The sequence below is a fragment of the Chiloscyllium punctatum genome, chromosome 37 (assembly GCF_047496795.1).
Source record: "Chiloscyllium punctatum isolate Juve2018m chromosome 37, sChiPun1.3, whole genome shotgun sequence".
Classification (NCBI taxonomy): Eukaryota; Metazoa; Chordata; class Chondrichthyes; order Orectolobiformes; family Hemiscylliidae; genus Chiloscyllium; species Chiloscyllium punctatum.
Genome location: NC_092775.1, coordinates 29,056,282 through 29,082,467, shown reverse-complemented (window position 1 = coordinate 29,082,467; position 26,186 = coordinate 29,056,282). Strand labels below are relative to the sequence as shown.

The following is a 26,186-nucleotide window of genomic DNA, read 5'->3' as shown; positions in this document are numbered from 1 at the left end:
CCTAGCTACCTTCCCACCAGCTCCACCCCCTCCCATTTATCTCTCCGCCCCTGGGCCACAAACCTCTTCCCAAATGAAGGACTTATGCTCGTTGATTCTCCTGCTCCTCGGGTGCTACCTGACTGGCTGTACTGTACACTCCCCATACTTTATTGTCTGCTTTAATAGATATGCCCGAGACATTTGATTTTTAGTTATAATGACAGTGGCTTAAAATTTTAAGGAAGGGTTCATAACAGTAGTCGGAGATACAAGCTCCAACAGCAAAACTGAAATCAGAATACTCAATAAAAAATAGAATTAAAAGGTTTTAATGTGTATGTTGAATTCTGGGTGAGCGTTTGACAGAGGTAACTCACCTCTGGGGTTTAGATCACCCAATGACACACTTCAGCTGTATGCGCACAGTCTATGGCACAAAGATGTGTATATGATACAGCACATCTTCACATATTTTATGTTCTTTTTATATATCTGTACACATACATTCATTAGAACAAAAACAAGCAAATGTGAGAGAAAATGTCTTGTAATAATTAATCTTATAATATAAGCCTTTAAATAATCACTTTGTGGAACATCTACCAAAAAAATAAAAATTATTTTCATGATTATCCTTGTAAAACAAATAGCTGAAAACCAATTCATTAAAAAATGAATTCAATGCTGTTATGTAACAAGACAATTCTGTTGAATATTACAATCAAATGAGTGTCAGCAGGCAAATCAACTGCAGAACCACACTGAAAACAATGCCTTAAAAACCTATGATTTTCTCTTTCCTAATGCAAGGGCAATGAAATTAATTTTAACACCTCTCCAATGAAGATCCTTGAACTCAAAAAGGTCAGTTAACAGATTCTGCACAGAGTTACTTTTTAATTGAATTAAATTTGCTGAGTTTGTTTTATTCTCTATATCCTAATGTTAAATACATTTTAAGTAACATTAGCAAACATAGATGCATTCACAGGATGCAGCTGAAGACATACTGAAAATGCCTTTTCTCAATTGAGAATTCTAGAAGTTTTGCGAAACAATAAAGTCGATTGAAATGTGTCCTACCACCTTTGTGTATCAACAAAATCAGGCCAATCATCAAAGAAAATATGATCTGATGATCATTTAATCTGTTTGCAGTTTAATCATTTGTATATGTAGTGTTTTCATGTGAAAATGGAATAATGTCCATATTACTCCAAGAATTATTGTAACAACATAATAGTATGTCTAATATGTTGTACACCTTCCGACTGCTTTGGTGATATTTTCCATACTTTCTCTGAATATCATTTGCGTTGTGATCATTCACAGAGTTTTATTGCAAGGCCTAAGCAGCTTGGAGTCTGAAATCAGATAAAAAAGTATAGTGGAGATCCAAAAGTGAACGTAGAAAGAGGCAAATTTTGGGATCGGAGGAGAAGGAATAGAAAAATGCCAAATCTGCATATAGCAGAAGCAACAGAAAGTGAATTTAAAAGCTTTAGTACAGAACATGAGTTCCTAGAGAACACAGGCGAAACATGGAATGTCAATACCATCATTCCTGATGCCCACGTAGAAGAAAAAGTTTCTAAACAAACTCTGTGAAGAGGAGAACAAAAATGAAAAGTTGGCTGGACTCATGAAGGGGCTGTCCCTCCGAGGCACGGAAAAGTGAGAGAGAGGAAAGAGCACTTACATATCTGGTGGATCCTCGGGGGCGTGCTCGACGGGAATGGGCGCGCGCACACTTTTTTGGAGGCGCGGGCACGAGGAGAGGTGGACACGTGATGCTGAGGATGGTGTGTGTTGGGGGAGTTGGTGAGTGAGTGAGCGAGCGAGGCAGTCAGTCTGAGTACCGGAGTGTTGTCGGGGAATAGGAAGCGAGTAGTGCACGGAGGCTGTACCTAGAGCGCTGGCAGCGCCAGGTAGGAACGCAGCTCGGCGTAAGGAGATGAGTCAATCAATAACCACATAGGGTTAGAATAAAGGGCTTCGGAGAATGAGTGCAAACACAACAGGACAGTGAGAGGCAGGTCAGTCGCAGGAAGGAGCGGGTGTGTGTATTTTTTAATATATATATATATATATATATATATATAGACTGTAGTCTTGTTTGTGGCACTTAACAGAATTCGTGGATTTGTTGAAACTTGCTTTGGTATTTTTATTAAAGTGAGGCTTGTTTTTTTTTGTTTGTCGTCCATCGCTGTTGTTGCAAGACACTATAATTCGAAAGGTCGTCCTCGCCTGATGAAACGGGTACTTTTGGTGCCCTACTCAATGCAAACACATCAATAACGGCTCTAAACAGAAAAGTCGGGGGGGTGGGGGTGTGAAATAAAGTCAACGGAAGATTCGGCTTCAGATACAGAAATCATCTATGGTTTTTGTTTCCTCTTATTGTAGAGGTGCAAAACAAATCGGAACTTTTTTAAAATTAGAAAGAAAGACCAGGTCAGAGCCGGCAGCGTTCTGCCCCTTGTGCAAAAGAGAGAGATAATGAGAGGTAGAGTTTAAGATGATGGGATTTTTTAACAGTGAACTGCCGCTTGAAGCTCTGGGGCTGGCTTGTTAGTCATTATGAAAGTTCATTGATCGCTGTCAGTTTCTTTTTGTTTCGTTTGGGTTGTGTTTAGGTCCTCAGTGGGCGATGTTTTGTCCGCGATACAGATTGTATATGGCGATCAATACATCAACCACAAACGAATAACTTTTAGTTACAGATTTCTTTTTGATTTTGTTTTTTTCCCCTGTGGGGTGGGGGTGGGGAGGCTGGTGGTGAATTTAACGGGGCGTTCCATTTATTAATTGCTTCCATATCGTATGGTGACGATTGCTTTAAGTTGTTCCCCGTTTTGGGGGTTCATAAGGGTATTATTGTTTTTTTTAAAATATCAGAATAACGTCGAACTTTTATTCTCCAAAGCAGTTCGACTGAAGATTGTCCTCACACACTTCGTTTTTATTCTAATCAGCAACTCCCGGATCACATGGTCCAGGATTATGTTGATTGTTGGTCGTTTACTTGTGAAGATTTTTTTCAAAGAACTTTTTAAGTGGCTTTTTAAAATATATGTATAAAGGATCTCTTAAATAGTATCTAAGAAATCGGTTGAAAATCGAAGGTTAATCAGACTTTATCTGCTTGAAGCAGGCAGTGACTTGCTGACTAATACCATGACGGTATGGTTGGGGGTTGTGTTAGAGAAAAGGTATCAAGCACAATGACATGACAATAGCCTGAATGCCTTCACGCCATGTTTAGACATGTGTGCTGAAAGTCCCTTTTGAACTGAATTGTAGTCCCCCCCCCCCCCCCCCCAACGTAATGAGGAAAAACGTATAGAGGTATTTAAAAGTACTCTCATTAGCCCTACTTGGTAGAATGTAACTTATTGCCAAATACTTGTATGTTGCAAAAAAAAGTCTCCATATTTCTTTTGTTCATTCTTGGTTGCCTTCTAAGAATAGAAACTCTGCTTTAGAATGTTAAACCATTGAAATAACTTTTTTCATTTAGTTTAATTTTCAGTTCTGTAATTAACTTGTTTAAAACAATGCATGATGCAAGATACCTTTTGAATTGTAATTTGTACTTGTCCGATTCAATACTGGGGAATAGAAACAAAAAGTATTTACATTTTCATAATAATAGAAACTATTATTTTAAAAAAACTTACTTCAAGCACAGAACTAACAGGTTATTTCAGAACACATTTCACCTTAAACCAAAGGGCTATGTTGTGAATTGTGCTAATAGTTAGTTACTAATTGACTGATTTGAAACCAGGACTGCTGGACAAACAAGGAATAAATTACTTGATCAAACTTACCTGAAACGAGAGACTAGAAAAGTTGCAAATAAGTTGCATTTGTTTTTTTTCTTGCTTTTGTCTCTGCAACCTTGATTGGAACTTTTAGTCTTTTTAACAAAGGTCAGTGGCAGCTGGTTGGCTCTCCTTCAGGGACTGAATGTTTTTGAAAATGTCTCAAGGTTGACTTTTTTTTGTGTACTTTTTGCAATTGGCTTGCTTGATGTGTTTAATTGAAATGTTTGTTTTAGGAATAGTGGGTTGAGATTTCAAAACTGTACTTGATTGCTGACTGCACACATGCAGTACAGATGAAAGAGCTATCAAATAACCCAAATGGCATTCAATGGTTTTATGTTCAAATTTTACACATTTAGGCTATATATTTCTATCTTCATGTCAAACTAAAATGACTTGGACCAGATAATTTGGTGTTTAAATATAGAGAATATAATTCCTAGGATTATTTCAGTGATTCCATGAATGAAAATGAGCTGTTTGGTGATTTTAAAAGGACCTTTGACTACTTAATGCTTGTTTAAAGTTTTGCAATATATAAACTTCAGCTTCTGATCTGCACTCTGTTGCATACCAGTTCTTCAAGGGAACTATGTCAATTTAAAATCTCATTTAAACATAATCAAAGGAACTTTAAATGTGATATCTTGCAGTACTATTAGTTAAAAATAAATTGGATGCGAGCAGCTGTAAGGATTTTAAATAATCATAATTGTGCAGTGAGAAAGTGTACCAGGAAGTGAAAAACAGTCTTTATCTTGTGGATTCAGTCATGTGTAACACAAAAATGGTAAAGTCTTTTGTCCCTAAAATGGTATAGCTTTTCCATTTCCTTTTTTTAATGACTTAACATTTCTGTATATCCCCTTTTCAACATGTGTAGAGGAAGTTCTTGGGCACTTAGTTTCTGATAATAATGCTTCGTTAGGCTACATATAGAAGGCAACAGGATTTTATAAGCAAGCATGTTATGTATTGTATTCATTCCCAACTGTATTTCGGGGAAGGGGGGAAATATTTCAGATAGTCATAAATTCTCTTCCTTGCCACCACCCCAGCTCCTAAAGTTGCTGACTTTTTCCAGTATGATTCATTGATCAAGGAAGTTCTGCATTTGTTTATCATAATGTTGAAACTGAGATCCTCCACAGGCAGAATAATGATCACAGCAGCACTATTGTTTCAGAAACCCTGGAAAAACCTGAATCTTGTATATGGTGGGGAATTGAAATGTTGGCTCTTTTTGGCAGTTCAGAATGAAGTTCAGTTGGCCACTAATCTTTGTTTAACTGTGATCCTTTTGCATTGTTCAAAGCTTTGCCATTTGAGATGAGTTTTTTTAGATGAAATATAGCAGAACAACTTTTAATCTTATGTCAGCTATGTCCGGTTGCATAGCAAAGATCTAACTCTTTTGTTTTTTTATGTTAGCTTCTTACAAGTTCAGTGTAAATATAAATTCCTGGTATTCTGCTGAGCAGTACTATTTTACAATTGAGAAATTAAAGCTCCTAAAATGGTCTGAGTCATAAAGCAGAATGCACTTCAGTATGGTAAGCAAAGTTTGCTTTCTGTTGTGTGGTTTTATATGCTCTTTTTCAGTCTGGGTTTTGTTACTGTATCCAAGTACAGTTGATTTTGTAATGCCTTGTAGCAAATACTTTGAAACAGCAATCAGCTTTTGTTGAAGGTGAGACTTGTAAAAGAGTCAGGAATGTGTGGAATCAATTTTACTGCTTGTTAAAGTGCAGTTCTTTTATTTGAGGATGATTTGCTTATAAATGAAGAAAAAAGTTGTGCAACCTGATTAAAGAATTGTGTTTGAAAGTAAATGCTTTCTGTCCGACACCTTGATTTTCATATTTTATTATACAAGAAAGAAATTTCTGAATTGCCTGATTTGTGCATGCTATTATTTAGTGGGTTGCTTTGTATAAGTAGAAGTGGTTACTAGGCTAGTGGCTGTTTCCCACCCTTCCTTTCAGAGCTGATTTTGATATACAGGCAGCCTCTTGTGTTGTGCCGTTAAACTAAAAGCCACATCTGTCCTTTGCATTAGACATGTCGGACTGCCTGTTGGGCTTGTGGATTGTGACCTTGATGACTTATCTAAATTTTCAATAAATGTACAAAGTCTTTGCTGGATATAGATTGCATTGATATTTGTATAACACATATCCTGTACCACATAGGTTGTTGGACTTAAACAGTTCCTTAAATTAGAGACCTAGACTATTGCCTTTTAACAGCCCTAGATCATGTTGTGTAGCACTATGTCTATAAGAAGTTGGTGCATGGTTGTGATATGTTATTACTTTGTGCTAGTTCACCTTGTACTATGTGTTCCAGTTGATTTTTGCTTTAATAACTTTTTCAAAAAATGTGTCCATTTAGTATTTTAGCTGCCAGCAGATTGAAAGAGCAACTGATAAATGTGCAGTGAGTGCAATATGCCTGTAATGTTAAACTCAGAAGATTTGGGCGATTGAGCTTCTGCTGTGTAACTGCTTTTGCTTCTAATTTTTTGTGGATAAAACAATAGGAAATTTATATCACTGATAAGAAGAAACCCCACCCACCTATTATTGTATTAGGTAAAATGATTTGTGTAAACTCCATACAGGTTGAAAAAGAAAGAGCCCATTAAACTAATTGCTTAAAATGGTTTTTAAAAGAGATTCTCCTCTAATGTGCAATAAAATGCAAGTGTTCAATTTTGCTTCTGACTTTCTCCCCTAAGAAGTTGCAATGGGTGGTAGAATGTTTTGAAGGTGAACAGGAGTGTACCAAATTCTCTGCAGGTTACCTATATAGTACAAACAAAAGTGAATTGCATGTAGTTTTAAGAGTCATTCTAATTCCATCTTGCCATTTTAAGAAAAGGAGTGTGATACATGCCATCCAGTACTTAAAATATTCAACAGCAATAGTGGATACTCCTCCCAATAGCTCATTTGATAAAGCTACTGTATAATTGAGCCAAACAGAGTTGGGTTTAAGCCATTCTGATCTAATTTGGTTTTCAGAATTTTTGAGGTTCTTTATTCTATTAGACACTTGTTTGTGTATGTGCTGAATTGGCTGGGATCAGCTAATTCAGTACAGGCAAAAACAAGGTGAATATAAGAGTGCTTAAATTGCCCTCTGCGTCCTTGGATTAAGGAGGGAAATTATTAAAGTTTTTTTTATTTCTGATGATGTCCAATGATCCTCAGTGGAAGGTATACATTTTATGGGTGTTGGGCGAGGAGTGGGATTTTACTGAACTATAGTACTTCAAAAAGTTGTTAGTGAATGCCCCAGACCCCAAAAGAAATTGATGCTTTCAGAAAGGAGGAATGGATTGTGATGAAAAATTGGCAAACTAAAATTGGTGAGCTGAAGTTTTATTTATGCTTTGCTCCCTTTTGAAACAAGTTCCTGGAAATGGGTGAAATATTTCCAGTAAAACTTAATCAAACAAAAACATGATATCTAAATCCTCTGTGATGCAGTTACTTGCAAATGGGGAGTTTTAAGAATAGGTAGCAACTAAAAATAAATAGAAAAGGTTGGTCAGTGGTGTAGTTTTATTTAAGCATCTGATTTTTTTTTTCAGTTGAAATGTGTTGTAGTTTTTATGTCCAGTGACCATTCTATTTCCCCACCTCTCATGAATGATGCCATCTTCAGAAATGCAATTTGCCTCAGGCAACAAATGTTAGTCTTGCCAGCAATACCCATCTCCCATGAAAGAACTTTTAAAAAGCTAATTTAAATAACACCATTGTATCCTGTCCTGCAGTAGTACCAGTGATGTTTATTAGTAAGCACCAGCAGTACAAACTTATCCCATTTTGAATTCTTCTATCATACAAATGATAATATCGAAATGTGAAAAGCTAAGGGCTTATAGTGCAATCATCATCACTTGGTTCAAAAAAGGAACTGGTCAAACAAAAGCCTCAAACAAGCCTCCCATGAGCAGCCACCAAAGTGTTTAATATAAAACCGTTTGCTAAGTAAACTTCTTGTGTCATCATAAATCTATAGCTCCATATCTACCATTTTATTGTACAATATATAAAAGAGAACCAAAATGAGCTGTGTACATACACTAAATCTGTTTTGATGTAGAATATTTCCTCCGTTTGAATATCATCACTTTTCTTTTGTGTAGATATGAGCAGTAAAGCTGCAGATGTGACCACAGTGTTGTAGCAGATGTCAGGAGACTTTTTTTCTCAAATTAAGTATCACTAAACCAGTAAATGCTAATATTTTTGAACCTTTTTTAAGTATTGCAAAATCTCATCCGTTTGCATCACAACTGAATAAAGCTGGCATGGTAGCTTTAGGTTACTTAAACTTCCCTTACTGCCTTGATAGCAACTTCCTCTCCTATCCTTTGATCTTCACTTTCAAATATTGTAACATTTATAACATTTTTTTTTCTGCCTATGTGTAATAGCTTGCTCCCTCAGATTGGATTCTCTTTGCAGCTTTGTAATATTCTTACAATCCAGTATGCACTATATACTAAAGCTATAATCCTTTTTCGTAACAGTTAGAAACCTTGATGAGGATATATTAATGGTGATTATGATGGGTAGAGTGAGACCTTCCTGCAAAGACAGTAATAATTTCCTAGGAAATGATAAGCATTCTAGCCAGTTATTTTTAAAGAGCTTTTTTCCATGATAGATTTTATTTTAGATTTCAACATTCTTAAATGAGCAAGAGAACTAAGTTTTTTTTTAAGGTTTACAGAGAATCAACAATTCAAGCTTGTTCTCCGATATTATTCTGAAATTAGTTTTTGTGCTGTGTTCTGACCTCAATGTGTTTACTTGCTCACAACGGAGTAAGAGTCCATAAGCTCTGTTCATTCTGGCAACTCACTTAATGATTGTTATCTACTGTGAAAGCTTGTGCATCAATACTGGCAGACTATTTCATCATGGAGTATATTACAATGAAGCTTGATTTTTTTTTTAAAAGATTCCATCCTCTCCTGATGTTCATAAAAGTGTAGTAAGAGGAGGAATAGTTGGGTCACAGTCTGGAGTTGTGACCCTGGTTAATTCTTTCCCTTAAGGAAGCTGATTGCTGCATTCCTACCACATCAGTTGAGAAACAGACTTATGATATCCAGGGTATTGAATGATAAGTCATCTTCTCTGTCTGAGTAAACTCATTGAGTTCATATAAGCTCATTCAATCCGTATAAATTTAAGTTATTGGATAGTGCTCAATAGCATTACACCTGATAGGGCAGTATATCTGTAATACCTGTATAGTAATTTACTTCTATGTTTGAAAAATAATTTGTGGACATGTGTAGGTGTTGTCCATTTAACAAGTTTCTAATTTTGTTTCCATGGTATGTCAGAATCTCTGTCAAGGCCAGCATTTGTTGCCCATCCCTAATAACTTGTGTTGAATGCAAATTTGGTACAAGAGCATATTAAGCTGCTATGTTCACTGTTAATTCTGTACTTTGTTCAATGCATTCTGAACCAGCATTAAAGTTGTGTGCGCATTGGTAATTTGGACCCTACATTCAGCAGAATCACAAATGGTTGGAGATTTAACTGTCAAAGTAGTTTAATCACTGTACATATTTGGGAGGTAACTTTTAAAAATATGAAAGTTTAAGCCGTTCTTAAGCAGTTATCTCTACTAATTGCTCTGCCTTTAAAACTGTTAGATTTGGTTACAGTGTAAGAAGGAGTGACAGGTTGAACCACTTGAAAAATGTTTTTTAGAAAAACTTATCTGGTCTTTGATGTATATCCTACCAGTCAGCTTTTTCAATGAGGTGTTTGTCACTGAGAGGATGTATTGTCTGGGGTATGTTGCAAAATTGTAAAAACTTTGAGCTATACTGGGCACAAGATGGTAGTGAATCTGTAGAGTTATTTACTATAGAGGGCTGTAGTGGCTGAGTTATTAAGTACGTTCAAGCCTGAGATAGGCTGATTTTAATCAGCCTAGGAATTCCGAGTTATTGGTGGAATATTGAGAAAAGTGGGGTGGATTATCAGATCAGCCATGATCTCATTGAATGGCAGAGTAGACTCGATGGGCTAAATTCTGTTTCTCTACTTTTGCATCTTTATGGTCTCTTTCAGATTGCATTGATTTGTGGCATATGCTGGTACTGTTGTGGGAGTGCCAATGTTTATTGGTTCATAGGCAGCAAAGTCTTAACAAGAAAAAGGTTAAAGGACCGCTTTACATTTGTGCTGTATCAAAATCGCTGGAACTGAAATAATGGGCTCAAGCTACTTATGGCCAGGGTGTGACTCCTCTTTCTCTTTCCCCGTCTCCCCACCAGATGTGATTTTTGAATATCTAGCACACAAGGGCCACAGCTCAGTCATAATGCAAGTATAGGATTTGTGCTACACTATTGGCTTTGTTAATAGTTAACTATCATAAAATGATACAGTATATCATTATTCGTACGCTTTTACTCTTTAATATCCTGAGCTATCTTCAACCTCCTGTTAAGAATTGGGAGTAACCAGATTCTAGTTGGGGCTATAGGGATTTGTTTGAGATTGAGGTGGAGAATTGCTCCATTATTGATGCAATTATTGTAATATGTTCAGTTGTGTGGTTGAAGGAAGAACAGTGAACAAAATGGCTCAAATTGTATTCTGAAACAAATTATTGTGGCACTTGTGCAAAGGCATTACTGAACTCAGCAAGATTTGCACAGAACAAATCATTGCAGTTTTAAATTTGTTTTATGCATTGTCTTCAATATGAAACAAGCAGAATAGGCTTATAATCTGAAGAAACAGAATTTAGCAAAATGGGAATGTTAGATCTCGAAAAAACTTAAAACTAACAACTTTGGGAGTTAGTTTTGTGGATGGATTTTTTTCTTTTTTTTTTGGCTAATTTGTCTGAATTTCATATTGCAGTCTAAATGTTTCTAGTGATAGTGTGAACAATAATGCCGTATGAAAATCAAAATACTATTGGGTTATTGAGCCACCAGGTGAAACTTCCACATGATGTGATACCAAAATAAATGGCAACTAAATTTGGTCCCCATTTTAAGATTCAGTAAGGAACTGTTTGCAACAAAATCACAACAATGTGATCTCTTGGATCCTTTGGCATTTAAGTAGAACAGGAGTGAGGAATCATTGTGAGGGGCAAGCATGAAATAGACAAGTTTCTTACTCTTGTGTGGCGGGTAGAGAAGTGTAGTCGGTTGGGATGCTGTCTACAGTCTAGCTTGCTGATACCTGAGAGTATTGATCATAATGGGATCATATTGTGCATGTGGTTTTCATTGAGAGTTCCAGGTGGGAGTTACGTTTGCGAGGCTAAATCAAGGTAGCTTAGATGCAAAAATGTTTTTAGAAGTTCTTCTAGGGTGTAGAATCTTGCTCCTTCTGGTATGTGTCAGCAGGATGGGAGTTGAGCAATACTGAGATTTTTGATAACTTGCACAATATTGAAAATGTGACCAGTATAGTAAGAGAAGTAAATTCCCTCGTTTTCTTCTTTTCCCCCTTAAGGTGTTGATGCATGTACTTAGGATGCAGTTTCAAGAATGCTACTAATAATTCTGTAATGCCTTGCTTGAATGAGTGTTCCTCCCAAATTCATTTTGGAAGAGAGGCATGTATCTCAGCTACACACCTGCTCATGCAATTGCCAGCACTGTCACCATTACCATCACCAATGCTAGCTGTGCACATTGGGAATTTATTTTGAGCCAGTGTTAGTTTATGTGGCTAAGTATCTCGTACATTTTATTTGTGTGCATCAGAATTGTTGCAAATATAGAATACATGAGTGTACTTAATTTTATATATCAATGAGGATAATAGTTGAAGATTGCCAAGAGCTCTTAATTTTCTGGTGAGTTGTGAAATGACCAATAGCATGATTGGGTAACTCATTTTATTTTGGTCAAACATTCAGAATTTTCTTCATTTTATTGCTTTGAATATTAGACTTTGAATAAATGTAATACTTGCATGTTGCAATGTGTAATCAGTGCAATGATTCATATGTTTATCATTGGTGCAACGCACTAACCTAGATGTAGCACATTTTATGGATGCACTTTCTCATTATAATATGTTGCATGAGGGTGTGGCACCTGTCTAACCAGTCGTGTGTATTTTTTTTTGATTTGAAAGGTAATTGGTGCCTGTTTAGGAAATATTCATGGACACACAGCTGAAGTTAACTCCTCCCTGAATATTGACAAATTGAATTGAATCCAGAGTTGAAACTGGTGAGTCTGATTTATAAAGGTTTAAAACGCAATAAATACATGCTGTTTTCTCTCTTGCATTTGGTGATTTATAGTCAGTCAAGCCTAGCCTGTATATCTGCATTCATGCCAATTTGGTTTTAATTTACAAGGAAGTGTGCTTTTGAAATACAGAAAGGTATTTTATTTCCTTCTTTCCCCTTGTCCCAATAACTTGTATGCAGACATGTAACATGTTCAACTGAAGGAGTTTACATCTTAGTTCTGATCAGTGGGTTGATTTGCAAGGCTAGTTATGAGGTTGACTTTTATAGAAGATATAACACTTGTTCTTTGGTACAGTTTTAATTAATTAAGGAAAAGACCCAGGTAATGTTCTGGGGACCTGAGTTCAAATCCTGCCACAGCGGATGGTGGCATTTGAATTCAATTTTAAAAAAATCAAATCTGGCATGAAGAGTCTAATGGTGACCATGAAATAATTGTCGATTGTCAGGAAAACCCATCCGATTCACTAAGCCCATCCATACCTGCTCTGATCTACATGTGACTCCTGACCCACAGCAAAGTAGTTGATTCTCAATTAGGGATGAGCAATAAATGCAGGCCCAGCCAGCAACACCCACATCCTGTAAATTAATTTTAAAAGGTTTGGTTTTGTGTTGACCAACCTTTCTTCAAACTCTCTGCATGCAGTAATGGTTGCAATCTTGCTTGCCGAAGTTCTCCAGTGTGGTGATGCTACTTATGTTTCTGGCTTCTGTATGCAGCATGCCAGTTTTGAGATGATTGCTGAAGCCAGTTCTGAGGATTTATATCATCAACAAAGTGTACTTCTGTGAGCTACTTGCACTATATGATGCTTCTGTAAATTGCAGCCATTAACAGCTGAAGAGTCAGCAAAAACAATGGATACAGTTTCAGGAGATTTCTGATATACTGTTACATGATGTACCAGCAGAAGTGACTTTGCACTTCACTCCTTCTTAGGAAGCTAGAATACCAGGAAGTTTGAAGCCTGAATGCTTAAAGTCAGCAGAATGCAGTGTATCTTGTTTAAGACATGACTAGTCTTACAACTGAAGTCAGTCTTCCATTTTATTTTAATTTGTCTTTAATTTCCTTAGGATGTCCATTGGGAATTATTAATGGGCTTTAGTCTTTAATACCAAACAGATTATGCTGTATATTCAGTGCTTGTGTCCATGTGTGAAACAAATTGATATCATATATCTCGTTCTTAACTTTTGGGATTGTATTTAAAGTAGGTCTATTGCTAAATACTCCTTGGTGCATGTTGGTCCTTTTTTGTTTGGGCACTTAACTGGAGTATTCTACCATACCGAACAATGGGCTAGTTCCTATCTCTCTGAGAGAATTGTGCAGTATTGGTGCCAGCCCAGATTATTTTCAGCAATTGAAAAAGTTCATGTATATCCTTTCTTGGTAGAAACATGACCTTTTCATATTCTTGGGAATTGGCAAGGCTGGCATTGCCCAATTCTTGTTCTTTGAGCAAGTCATGATTTTAGCTGGCCACTTACCTTGCTAAGACCACTTTGATGCAAAGTTGCATGTCTGGGCCCAAAATTAACACCAATGCCAAACTAGGTCCAAGCATGAGATTTCCTTCTCTGGAAGACTGTGTAATGAACTAATTAAGATTTTACAACAATCTTTTATGGCATCTATTTAGTGAGTTTTTTTCTTTACCAAAAATTAGTTAAAATTCCTTGTGGAATTTGAACTCTTGGTAATTGGTGCAGTCTTGGAAAAACTTTACCCTTCCAACAATGTAAGGATGGAAAGCAGATTTAAATTCTACACCTCAATGTTTCAAACTCACAAAATCTTTTAAGTGGAATAGTACTGGAATAATTGAGTGCTGTTTTTAAATTTATGCATGTTATGCTTTTGCTTGAGAATTGATTGCATTCTCTGTCCTTCATTTGGACTTCTCTTTCCAATTCCTCCTATTTGTACTGTATTTGTTGAAAGTAAAATTCAATTTCTAATGGCTCATGTTGAATTTGTCTGCAGAAGTATTAAATGATACAGTTTCTACACTGAGTTAGTTAATTTTAGTTGAGGGTCTTGTGAAAACTCCAAATTGGCTGCTGCATGAAAGGATGCGACAGATGAGGCAGAGTTCACATGTGATTTATTAGCTAGTGATTTATTTTGCATACATGCATGCTGAATCTGCAGTTGAATTAAGCCATAACAATTTGGAAGCCAAATAACCAGTTGTTAATGGTCACTGTCAGGGTGAAACTCTATATGTAACTTTTTCTTTCCATCAGCCAATCCCATTGCTGAACACTTTGGTTAATTGTCCCTTTATTGCAACTCATTTAGTCTCATGGAAAAACTAGCTCAGCCAGCAGGTGAGTAATCAGCCGATTTTTACAGAAAGTAGTGATAAATGAGTTGAGAAAAGAATGTTTGATAAAATGCCAGGGAAACAATTTTTTTTTGCAACTGACTTCTTGTTTTAACCCATTAAAATTGGCTCAATATTTACAATTAGATGTGCAGTCAACTCTTGATAATTTGAAATTACTTGTTAAACTGAATCATTTAAAATCTTTTCTGTTGGGAAATTGTGAATTTGATTAGTCAAATCCCTTTTTATTAACCACTCAAGTGGAGAGCTGTTCTATAGCTCATCCAGCATAATTGAGTGCACTGAATCCTTCAGAATATTCATTTTTGAGACTGGATATTATGCTGTGTATTATTAACACTTCTGAGAAAAATTGTAAGCAGTTTAACCATTTCTTTCAAACAAATAGACAAAGGAATTTTTGAAGCAGATGAACATATTGCATGATACATTTTTATGCCCCATTTTGGTTTTGACGTTGTGGCAGGAATTTGGAAACTCATCTAGATTTCACTTAAAAAAAATTAAAATGACTGCTCAGCATAAGAACCCTAAATTCACTAGGTTTCTAAAACGTCATATTTGGGTGTTTGCTCCATTTTCTGTATTACCTTACTTAATCATTTTCAGGTTTCGTGATGCAATTTCTTTACATTGTTACTTAACACTCCCTACACTCAGTAAATGTTTTCTAATCAACCTGTTCAGTGATGTTATGACATACCTCTAGAGCAGTTGGGATTTGAGCCCAGATTTTCGAGCTCAGATGGGGACAGTACCACTGCACCATGCACCACCTTCTCTATAATTTGTACACTTGTATACACTCGATGGTCTGGATTTGAAAAGCTTTCCTTTCTGAAACATTTGAGCTGCCTACCTATCCCCACACAATCTTGGGAATCCCCTCATTTTCTGCTGCTTGAGTTTTCAAATATCATTCATAGTACAGTAAATCATTGCTGTGTGTGTTGAAGCCATCACAGTGCTCTATCAGATGGAGAAGTATATGTGGTATGCTGACTTTGCATTGTATGCTACTCCTGTTTTTTTTTAAATAAAAGATTGTGTTTGATGAAGGAGCAGCATTGTTTTTCTGCAGTTCAGTTCAGAGTTCATTTGGCAAGAGGTGTTCAAACTTGTTGTGTAGGCAGGTGTACTGGAGCTCAGTCAGCCAGCCAGAGGACTTGACCTGAAAGAGGACTGTTATCCAGTTTCTTAATTTGACTAAAATTATAATTTCTTTCTTCAGTAACTAAATAATTAGTGAGCAGTAGGTTACACATCTTTTGTAGTCATATTGCATACTGATTTCATGACCTGATACAAAGTCCAGTGAAACGTTGGTGAGTATTTCTTTAAAAGGAATTATTTGACATGTTTACAGCTCAAGTTAATTGGTCATATGATTTTTATCATTGCAACAATTTAGCAGTAACAGCACTGCAGTGTATTGGGAGAATCTTTCTTTCAATGTAAGTCGTTACTTATGTAAATAAACTTGTTCAATATTGCTACATTCTAGTTGCACTGTTCTAAGCATTTTTAGAAAAGGTTTTTTTAACCTGAAAGAAGTCAGAATTGATATATTTGCTTTAAGTATTGCATCATATTACTTAACTAGAAAATATAACCACAGATGCAGCCCCAGTTACCAATTGCCATAAAACAATTTTATTTATTTTTTGAACAGTGTATGGCAAGCTTAACTTGTGTGGGTAGGAAAGAACAGAACTATCCACTTTTTAAAAAAAAATTCAAGGAGCTCTCATAGTTGTTGCTGTCATTGTCTAAAGTTTCACACTAAAAGAATTTTGTCAAATGGCAGTGTTTGAAAGGTTTCATCAGAAAGGATGTCAATAAAACACCTCTGGTGGTTATACAGTTTGGATTTGGGCACTTTATTCTTGTCTGTTTGCAAGCTTAGGTTATTTTTGCAGAAATTCTGCAGTGGTAGCAGATTAAGGCATGATTTAGTGGTACAACCTAGGAGCTGGCTTGCAAGAAATGTTTTTTTAACTAAAATTTTGAATTAATGTTGGACACGATCTGTTTATTTGTTAATTTGAACCCAATAGCTTGTTTCAAATGGAGGAAAATGATTTTGTAGCTATGATCTTGAAGACCCGTGGGTTTTCATTTTGGCAGTTTTTCAAATCTGTATGGAGACATGCAAGACCAATTTAAACAGATGTAGCAATGGCCTTTAAGAGTCATTGTGGTGTTTCTCCCTGTACCTTTGCCATTATTTGGGAAGCACGAAAAAGTGTTCTACTTAAATAAAGTATCAAAAGATTTTATTTCTAGCAATTTTGAGAAATTAACTTTATTTCTAGTTCTTTTCTATAGGCCTTTATTTATTTGTCTAAGTCCCAGAATCATTTTCATCGTGACTATTTCATCTAATTTTTGTCAAGATTGATGATCCAGCATATGTGTTTTCATTTTACTGATCTTGCATGTCCTGCACAGGCTTACTGTTTCTTTCATATTCTGCATTAGTTTGCTTTTTGTGTGGACAAAGCTGTCTTGCTGTCCTGCTGAACAAAAACCTCTTGTTGGTTCACGATTATATGTTGCTTCCCCTGTGGCATTGTCCTTCACCTGGAAGATCTGGCTGTGACTCATCTGTTAAAATGTACTACCATTGTAAGCAGAATAAGGCCTTATGTGACAGCCCTCCTTAAAAGTGGTACTTGTTCATTTCAGTCAAGACCACTGTATACATGAATGTGGGTTATGTTCAACGCACGTTAATCTTCAAAATATGTAAGCTTTGCTTGTCTTATCAGTTGCTTCTACTCTCTATATATGCCAATATCCTTGATGATGTAAGTAGCCTGGTAACTTATGCTTCAAGCGCTACAATAGTGTTCACTCACCATGCAAGTAACCAAGGTATTTAGACAGTAGATGGATTCATCTGATTGCTTGTTGACAGTCTTGTAGTGATCTCTTGTGAGAAAATAAATGTAAACCTAATGCAGATGTTTTCAGTTGCAAAACAAATAGAATTAGAAAATTTTAGAATCAGGTGGCTCAGTGATTTAGCCCTACTGCCTCACAGGGTCCCAGGTTCGATTCCAGCCTCTGGCAACCATCTGTGTGGAGTTTGCACATTCTCCCACTGTCTGCGTGGGTTTCCTCCCACAGTCCAAAGATGTGCAGGTCAGGTGAATTGGCCATGCTAAATTGCACATAGTGTTAGGTGCATTAGTCAGAGGGAAATGGGTCTGGGTGGGTGAATTTTCAGAAGGTCAGTGTGACTTGTCGGGCCAAAGGGCCTGTTTCCACATTAGGGAATCTAATTTATAATCAGTGTGCTGAGTGGGCATGTTTCAAGTGAACCCACATCTGAGATGTTATGTTTTCTCCATAGACACTGGTTGGATGGATGGCTGGTTTGCAGCACAGAGTAACGTGAACAGACTGGGTTCAGTTTTTGGTTGGGATTACCCTCAGAACTTGACACTTCCAGCCAGTTCCCTCGGCTGAGAAATGGTGCCTGTCTTGTTAAACCACCACTAGTTGCCTCTGTCTGTCTGTGTCATGAAAGAACGCCCTATGGTCTGGTAAGACCATGGAGGTTTTTACTTTATTACTCACTAGTCTAATGGATAATTTATTTAGGTTTAAAATCCGTGAAGAGGGGAAGTGATAATGTGGGAAAAGTGTAAAACACATTTGTACACTTTATTGTGTACAAATGGCATTATACAATAAAAAGTTAGTGAGATTGGACAGACAGCGGTTGTTTTCCTTGCAACAGAGGAGACTGAGCAGGACATGATTGTGATGAATAAAATTTGAGGGGCGTAGGAAGGGAAGATGGGAAGAAATGTTTTCGTCTTGTGGGACCAGTGGCCAGGGGGCATAGCGTTGAGGTAGAGGGCCAAAGGTTTAGAGGAGATGTGAGAGAAAAAAAAATTCCAATAAAGGTGGTGGGAATCTGCAAGGCTGGATGAGGCAGAAACCCCTCTTTAGTATTTAGATGTGTCCTTGCATTGCCAAGGCATATGAGGCTACAGGCTAAGTGCCAGAAAATGATATTAGAATAATTGGGTGGTTGATTTTTGACTGGCTTGGACAGAATGGCCAAAGAACGTTTTTCAGTGCTATAGTTCTCTGACTCCTTATGACCATGATGTTTGCCTTTTCTTGGAAGTGTTGAGGGACGATCAATTGAATTCCAATCAGCTTGAGTTAATTAGTGAACTTTAACGAGTTTATTACAGGCCTCAACACTGGCTACAAGTTTCTGGCAAGTTGGGATACCAATTGGAGGCCTGTAGCTTTGAGTGTTAAAGACAGTCAATTAAAGCCTTGGCCTGAGAAAGCAGCGGTGACAAGGTAAGTGTTTTTCTTTCTTCCGTATCTTGAGGTGAAGGTTGAGGAAAAGGATTTTCAGAGGATTGGTCGCTTGGAGGCGAGGGCAGGGTGTTAGCTTTCAGAGGCCGGTTGACCCATTTAGATTTTTTTATAAATATGTCATGCCCCCCCCCCCCCCCATACCTGACAGCTGAGCCTTCATGGAAGAGGTGGTGAGGATTGCAGATGCAGGAGATCAAAGTCAATAAGTGTCTGTCCTATCTGTCCATCTTCCTTCCCACCCATGTGCCCAACCCTATCACTAACACCCCCCAACTTGATCTACCTATCGCATTCTTAGCTGCCTCTTCTCCCCACCCCCTTCACATTCATCTCTCAGCCCCCTTGGGCACCCCCCACATTCCTGAAGAGCTTATGCTTGAAACGTCAACTCTTTCGCTACTGATTGGCTGTGTTTTTCCAGCACCACAATTTTTGACATCTGAGTTTTCATGGTTACCCAGCCACCCCTCTCAACTGCGAGAAGGCAGATAATCAGGAAGGTGGTGAGTTGAGTCCCTGGAATGGCTGTTGTTCGATCACCATAAGTCTTGATTGGTGGATTAGAGTTCTCAATGGAACTTCTCACCCAGAAATTACTTGGTGAGGTAGAAAAAAGGGGTTGACTACTTCTTCATGAGTAGCTTGCCCAATTTATCCCCCCCACCCCCAACCTTGACTCCTCCAGCGGGAAAAAAAAATTAAGTGCTTTTGCAGGCTATCCTCCTGAAGCACTTCACTGCTGAGGCACTGCACCTTTCTCTGAATTAAATGTTATAAATGATTTTGTTTTTTTTAAATTTCAAGAAACCTCTTGAGTTTCATCATCTTGATCTGTTTACCAAATGAGCATCCATAATATCTTATTGGTGCAAACACTTTGTATGCGAAGCTTTTAAATCCTTTCTATCACTTGAAACCACACCACACCCTTGTTCGCATTTTTTTTGGTCTTTTTTTAAAGCAAATCTGTCATTTGACAAAAAGATTGATGACTTCCCTCCGCAAGGTAATGTTCACTAGTAATACAAATCAGATGGTTTTTGAATGAGCTGTCAATGTTAAATTCTAGAGTGTGGCTTTAAACAGGTCTTACTTCCATTTGATATAATAGCTGTTTAAATGACTGATAAAGCTTGGAGCAATTACACTGCCAGCCACTTGTTTTAAATATTAAAACAACTGATTTTTGTAAGGAACTGCTGATGTCACTGGTCTCTGGCACGAGTGTCACAGCTGGTAGCAACGTCAGCATAAACTTCCTTGGTTTTCAAAGCTGCCAGGAAAACCTGTTTTTCTTTATTTAGAAAGAGGATCCTGTTTATGTCAAACCGAGTCCAGCAAGGTTTTGGTTGCTGCTGATTTGTGCGCGTGCTGAGTGTTGTGGACAAACAGTGCTGCCATTTTACCAGATAATGCCAATTCAGCGACACGCTCAGGGTGAAAGCTGTAAGTGGAGTATTTGAGCCGAGGACTGTTGAACATTTTAAGAGAAAGTTTGTCATACTTTCTCAAAAATATAGTCTGTAGGACTTTATGATCAATCCTAATCATAGATCAGCTAAAAGATACATGTAGTAGATTTGCTTCTGCCATTGTTTTTCTTGGTCAGGATCTGCAGGGCCTGCTTGCTCTAGTATGGTAGAGAAAAATCAGGCATAATCGCTGAGATACATATTACATTGGTTTGATAGATGTAGTTATTGAGATTGTTCCCTCTCAATCTTTAATGTTAGGTCTTACTCCTCTAAGGTCCAAAGCTGTTCCCTGCGCCAAGTCCATATTACATCATATTGAGTGGTGCTTAAGACACTTTGTATTCACATTTTCTGACCCTTGCTGTCTCCAAAAGATGGGTATTGATATTGAATGTTTCCATAAAATACTGATACAAGCAGGTATGATTGTTGAAACTCTATAGTTTATTGTCTGCATCACTTCTCCAAATGTCTTTTGCACGTGCTGTAAGCCTCCATTTAACATTGACTCAGTTTGTTATTTCCTTTAGTGTTGGCCAATTAAAATGGCCTCTGTTCTTGTTTAATGCCATATGCTTAATTTTAAAATTGTTTTATGCTGGTAGGGTTGGATCAGTTATTCACCATTTTTTGGAGTGGCCTTTCCCATTCATTGACTCACTGTCACATAGGAATAGAATCAGGCCACTCTTCCCCTCAAATCAAGTCTGCCATTCATTAATGTAGATCTGATATCCCTGGTAATCTTTTGAGCCCTTTATTTATCCTGAATCTGTCTACTTATGCTTTTTGTTTTTAAAAAAAAGCTGTCTGCTTCCACCATGTTTGAGGGGAAAAAAAATTAGGGTTTGCATTTGAGTGGGGAAAATTGTCATCCTCTGCTTGAAAGAAAGTATATTCCTGTCAGGGTGAAAGGGAAGGCTGGCAGGTATAGGGAATGCTGGATGACTAAAGAAATTGAGGGTTTGGTTAAGAAAGAGAAGGAAGCATATGTAAGGTATAGACAGGATAGATCGAGTGAATCCTTAGAGTATAAAGGCAGTAGGAGTATACTTAAGAGGGAAATCAGGAGGGCAAAATGGGGACATGAGATAGCTTTGTAAATAGAATTAATGCGAATCCAAAGGGTTTTTACAAATATATTAAGGACAAAAGGGTAACCAGGGAGAGAATAGGGCCCCTCGAAGATCAGCAAGGCGGCCTTTGTGTGGAGCCACAGAAAGTGGGGGAGATGCTAAATGAATATTTTGCATCAGTATTTACTGTGGAAAAGGATATGGAAGATATAGACTGCAGGGAAATAGATGGTGACATCTTGCAAAATGTCTAGATTAGAGGAGGAAGTGCTGGATGTCTTGAAACTGTTAAAGGTGGATAAATCCCCAGGACCTGATCAGGTGTACCCAAGAACTCTTTGGGAAGCTAGAGAAGTGATTGCTCGGCCTCTTGCTGAGATATTTGTATCATTGATAGTCACAGGTGAGGTGCCGGAAGACTAGAGGTTGGCAAACGTGCCACTATTTAAGAAGAGCGGTAAAGACAAGCCAGGGAACTATAGACCAGTGAGCCTGACCTCTGTGGTGGGCAAGTTGTTGGAGGGAATCCTGAGAGACAGGATGTACATGTATTTAGAAAGGCAAGGACTGATTCAGGATAGTCAACATGGCTTTGTGCGTGGGAAATCATGTCTCTCAAACTTGATTGAGTTTTTTGAAGAAGTAACAAAGAAGATTGAGGGCAGATCAGTAGATGTGATCTATATGGACTTCAGTAAGGAGTTTGACAAGGTTCCCCATGGGAGACTGATTAGCAAGGTTCGATCTCGTGGAATACAGGGAGAACTAGCCATTTGGATACAGAACTGGCTCAAAGGTAGAAGGCAGAGGGTGGTGGTGGAGGGTTGTTTTTCAGACTGGAGGCCTGTGACCAGTGGAGTGCCACAAGGATCAGTGCTGGGCCCTCTACTTTTTGTCATTTATATGAATGATTTGGATGCGAGCATAAGAGGTACAGTTAGTAAGTTTGCAGATGACCCCAAAATTGGAGGTGTAGTGGACAGCAAAGAGGGTTACCTCAGATTACAACAGGATCTGGTCCAGATGGGCCAATGGGCTGAGAAGTGGCAGATGGAGTTTAATTCCGATAAATGTGAGGTGCTGCATTTTGGGAAAGGAAAACTTAGCAGGATTTATCCACTTAATGGTAAGGTCCTAGGGAGTGTTGCTGAACAAAGAGACCTTGGAGTGCAGGTTCATAGCTCGTTGAAAGTGGAGTCGCAGGTAGATAGGATAGTGAAGAAGGCGTTTGGTATGCTTTCCTTTATTGGTCAGAGTATTGAGTACAGGAGTTGGGAGGTCATGTTGCGGCTGTACAGGACATTGGTTAGGCCACTATTGGAATATTGCGGGCAATTCTGGTCTCCTTCCTATCGGAAAGATGTTCTGAAACTTGAAAGGGTTCAGAAAGGATTCACAAGGATGTTGCCAGGTTTGGAGGATCTGAGCTACAGGGAGAGGCTGAACAGGCTGGGGCTGTTTTCCCTGGAGCGTTGGAGGCTGAGTGGTGACCTTTATAGAGGTTTACCAAATTATGAGGGGCATGGATAGGATAGACAAAGTCTTTTCTCTAGGGTTGGGGAGTCCAGAACTAGAGGGCAGAAGTTTAGGGTGAGAGGGGAAAGATATAAAAGGGACCTAAGGGACAACATTTTCACGCAGAGGGTGGTACGTGTATGGAATGAGCTGCCAGAGGATGTGGTGGAGGCTGGTACTGTTGCAACATTTAAAAGGTATTTGGATGGGTGTATGAATAGGAAGGGTTTGGAGAGAGATGGGCCAGGTGCTGGCAAGTGGGACTAGATTGGATTGGGATATCTGGTCGGCATGGACGGGTTGGAGCAAAGGGTCTGTTTCCATGCTGTACATCTGACTCTAAATGGGTAATCCTTTATTTGGAAACTGAGCTGAGTTCTAGAATCTCTCAAAAGTAAACATCTTTTCTTCTTGTACATCTGATCAAGCACTCTTAGTATTTTCTATTTCAGTCATGTCATCACTTACTTTTGTAAACTCTCAACATATGGAAGTATAGACAGTCCAATCTTTGCTCCTGAGACAACCTACCCATTCCAGGAATTCGTCTAGTAAACCTTCCAAATGTTTCCCACATATTTATGCTTTCCTTAAGGAGACCAGTACTGTATACTGTACACTACTTGATCTCACCAATGCCTTGTATATTTGAAGCATAATTCCGACTTGTGTATTCAATTTGTTTTGCACTAAAGTTATTTACTTAACTTGCATAGTAACTTTCTATGATTCATGCATGAGACCACCCATATTGCACACTCAGCTCTGCAATCTCTGACCATTTTGATCATTAGTAGGAATAAGAAAAAGGAGAATTTCATGTTTCCCCACATTAGGCTGCATTTGCCACATCTTTACCACTCATTTAACCTGGCAATGTTGCTTTGTAGCCTCCTTTTAATCCTTTTTATAAAAACTTCCATTTTTATCCATCCTCTTTGTTGTCAAAATTTTAGTAACCATAGCAAAAAGCCGAAAGAACTGCAGATGTTGGAAATCCTGAAACAAAATCAGAAAGTGCTGGAAAATCACAGCAGGTCTGGCAGCATCTGTGGAGAGAAAGCAGAGTTAATGTTTCTACAGTGACCCTTCCTCAGACCAGATGGTATTTAGGAAAAAAGATGATTTTTATGTCAAAGATAAGGTGAAGGCGAAGGGGTGGAGCCAATTCAGCATCTCTGTCTCCGGCTTGCTGTAGTGCTCCAGAGAAGCAGTGCAAGCTGGAAGAACAGCACATCCTTTCTACTTGGGAGCAATGAAACCTTCTGGAGTTACTATTGAGTTGAACAATTTTAAGGCTTGCACACCTTCCTTTCCACCCCACACCCACACATTAGGCCTTGTCATCACATAGGCTGCTACCACATACTGCCCATTGTCAGCTAATGGCGCCCATTAGCAGCTCATGATTGTCCTAGGCTGGTCTTTATACACACTTGTTGTGTCTGTCCAACTGTTTCTGTCTTTGGGCTCTATCTCCATCTATTGTTCGCACGTGCATGCACACGCACAAGCATATGCACACATCCTTTTCCTAGATACCATCAATTCTAAGGAGAAAGTGAGGACTGCAGATGCTGAAGATCAGAGCTGAAAAATGTGTTGCTGGAAAAGCGCAGCAGGTCAGGCAACATCCTGAAGAAGGGCTTATGCCCGAAACGTCAATTCTCCTGCTCCTTGGATGCTGCCTGCCCTGCTGCGCTTTTCCAGCAATACATTTTTCAGCACCATCAATTCTAAAGAAGGGCCACTGGCCTCAAAGTGTTAACTCTGCTTTCTCTCCATAGATGCAGCCAGACCTGCTGAGATTTTCCAGCAGTTTTTGTTTTGCAACCAGGTTAAGTAATATTTTAGTATTTTCATTTCATGAGCTAATTGGGATATATTGATGTAAACTATTTCAACTTACAAGGATGATGTTTTCATTATTTTTGAGGAAGTTTGTTAAAACCAAACTAAGCTTTTTATTTAGGGAAAATGGGATTTCACTTAGCTGCACTTTTCAGGAACACAGCAAGAACCATAGCCTTATATGTGGACTTAGTGTAATAACAGACTGTCAGTTCAGATACTTAAATTTGGTTAGAGTGCTTTGGTTTCTGAACAGAATTCTCCCACTATGTAAGTAATTACAAGCTGGGTATGCCCTTTGATGCTTAAATGTTTGTGTATCTTTTGACTATCTTAAGATCATTATGTTTACTGTTTCGAAGCATCGAATTATCAGTTGATTGGCTGCTTCTGAAATGAATGTTGATGTATTATTGAGCCATGTAAATGCTCAGTATACTCCAATAAACAATTGTTTTTTTGTGTAGCTTTGAGGAAATTTTGAATCTAAAGATGTTGAGGTATTTTACTTATTTCCAAGCAAACTTTTGAGTAAAAATTATCACTTGCACCTAGTATCTTCTGTGGTAGCCCCTACACTTCACAGAATGCCTTGAGGACAATTAGGATGGGCAGAAAATGTTCGCATAGTCAGTGATGCCCACAAATGAATAATTAACAATTATAAGTTGACTACCTTTGAAATGAGCAGCTTACAAAAATATGAAACCAGAGGGTGCCCGTGGGGGTTGTATTTGATGTGTAAAGTGGTCAATCTTTGTCCTTTCTATCTCTCAGCCATCTCTTCCCTTGCCCCCCCCCGTCCGCCCGCCCGCCAATCCCCCAACCACAACCATCCTTCCCCTGTACTCCATTTTCATGTAATATAGAATAATTGGTGTGTTAAGAAAAGCATGTTGCTATAGGCAGAATGACTGTTCTGTAAAAATAGATGCTAATGTTACCCATGGGTTACTGGTATGCTTGACGTGGACCACTGCATTACACATGTCATGATGTGGAATTGAAAATCTGGTTCACTTATTATACATTTATATAATGTTAGCTCATTCATTAGCTTGTTGCAAGGACTATACCAATAGAATAATTCAAAATTTTTTTACCGCAGTACTGGCAGTCTGTCACTTGAGGGCATATCACTTGCATAAAAGTTATAATTTCATTTGTTGTAATGGAAGTTAGTGCCTCAAAATATTTAGTTTTCCAAAAGAATTCAAAGACTTGCATAGTCTTGAAACTTGTCGTCGGTCATCTCTTCGAATTGACAATAAAGGTCAGCACTCTGAATTCCTAGGGAATATGCATTTACCAATTATTCCTAATCAGTGTCTGTCTTCTCTGGCATTATGTTTTGAAGTGGTTTTTGAACAAGAACTAGTGTTGAATGCGAACAGATTTAAAGGGCTTTCATACAAATGTTTGACTGTAGCACTGAAAGATCGATCATTAACCTATATTACTTGACAGTTT

The 26,186-nt window shown here is 38.0% G+C and overlaps 1 protein-coding gene across 6 annotated transcripts in view; it reads left to right on the top strand.

Moving 5' to 3' along the window:
- The first annotated feature begins 1,761 nt into the window (after nucleotides 1-1,761).
- znf217 (zinc finger protein 217) overlaps nucleotides 1,762-26,186 on the top strand; it is a 77,717-nt gene continuing 53,292 nt past the window's right edge. For 2 of the 6 annotated variants that reach the window (XM_072556513.1, XM_072556508.1), the window contains exons 1-2: nucleotides 1,797-1,910; nucleotides 11,966-12,063. The gene's annotated coding sequence lies outside the window, so the exon portion shown is untranslated. Of the gene's footprint in view, nucleotides 2,040-11,965; nucleotides 12,064-26,186 lie in introns of all 6 variants that reach the window. The other 4 variants (XM_072556511.1, XM_072556509.1, XM_072556510.1 and 1 more) reach the window with 4 other exon arrangements.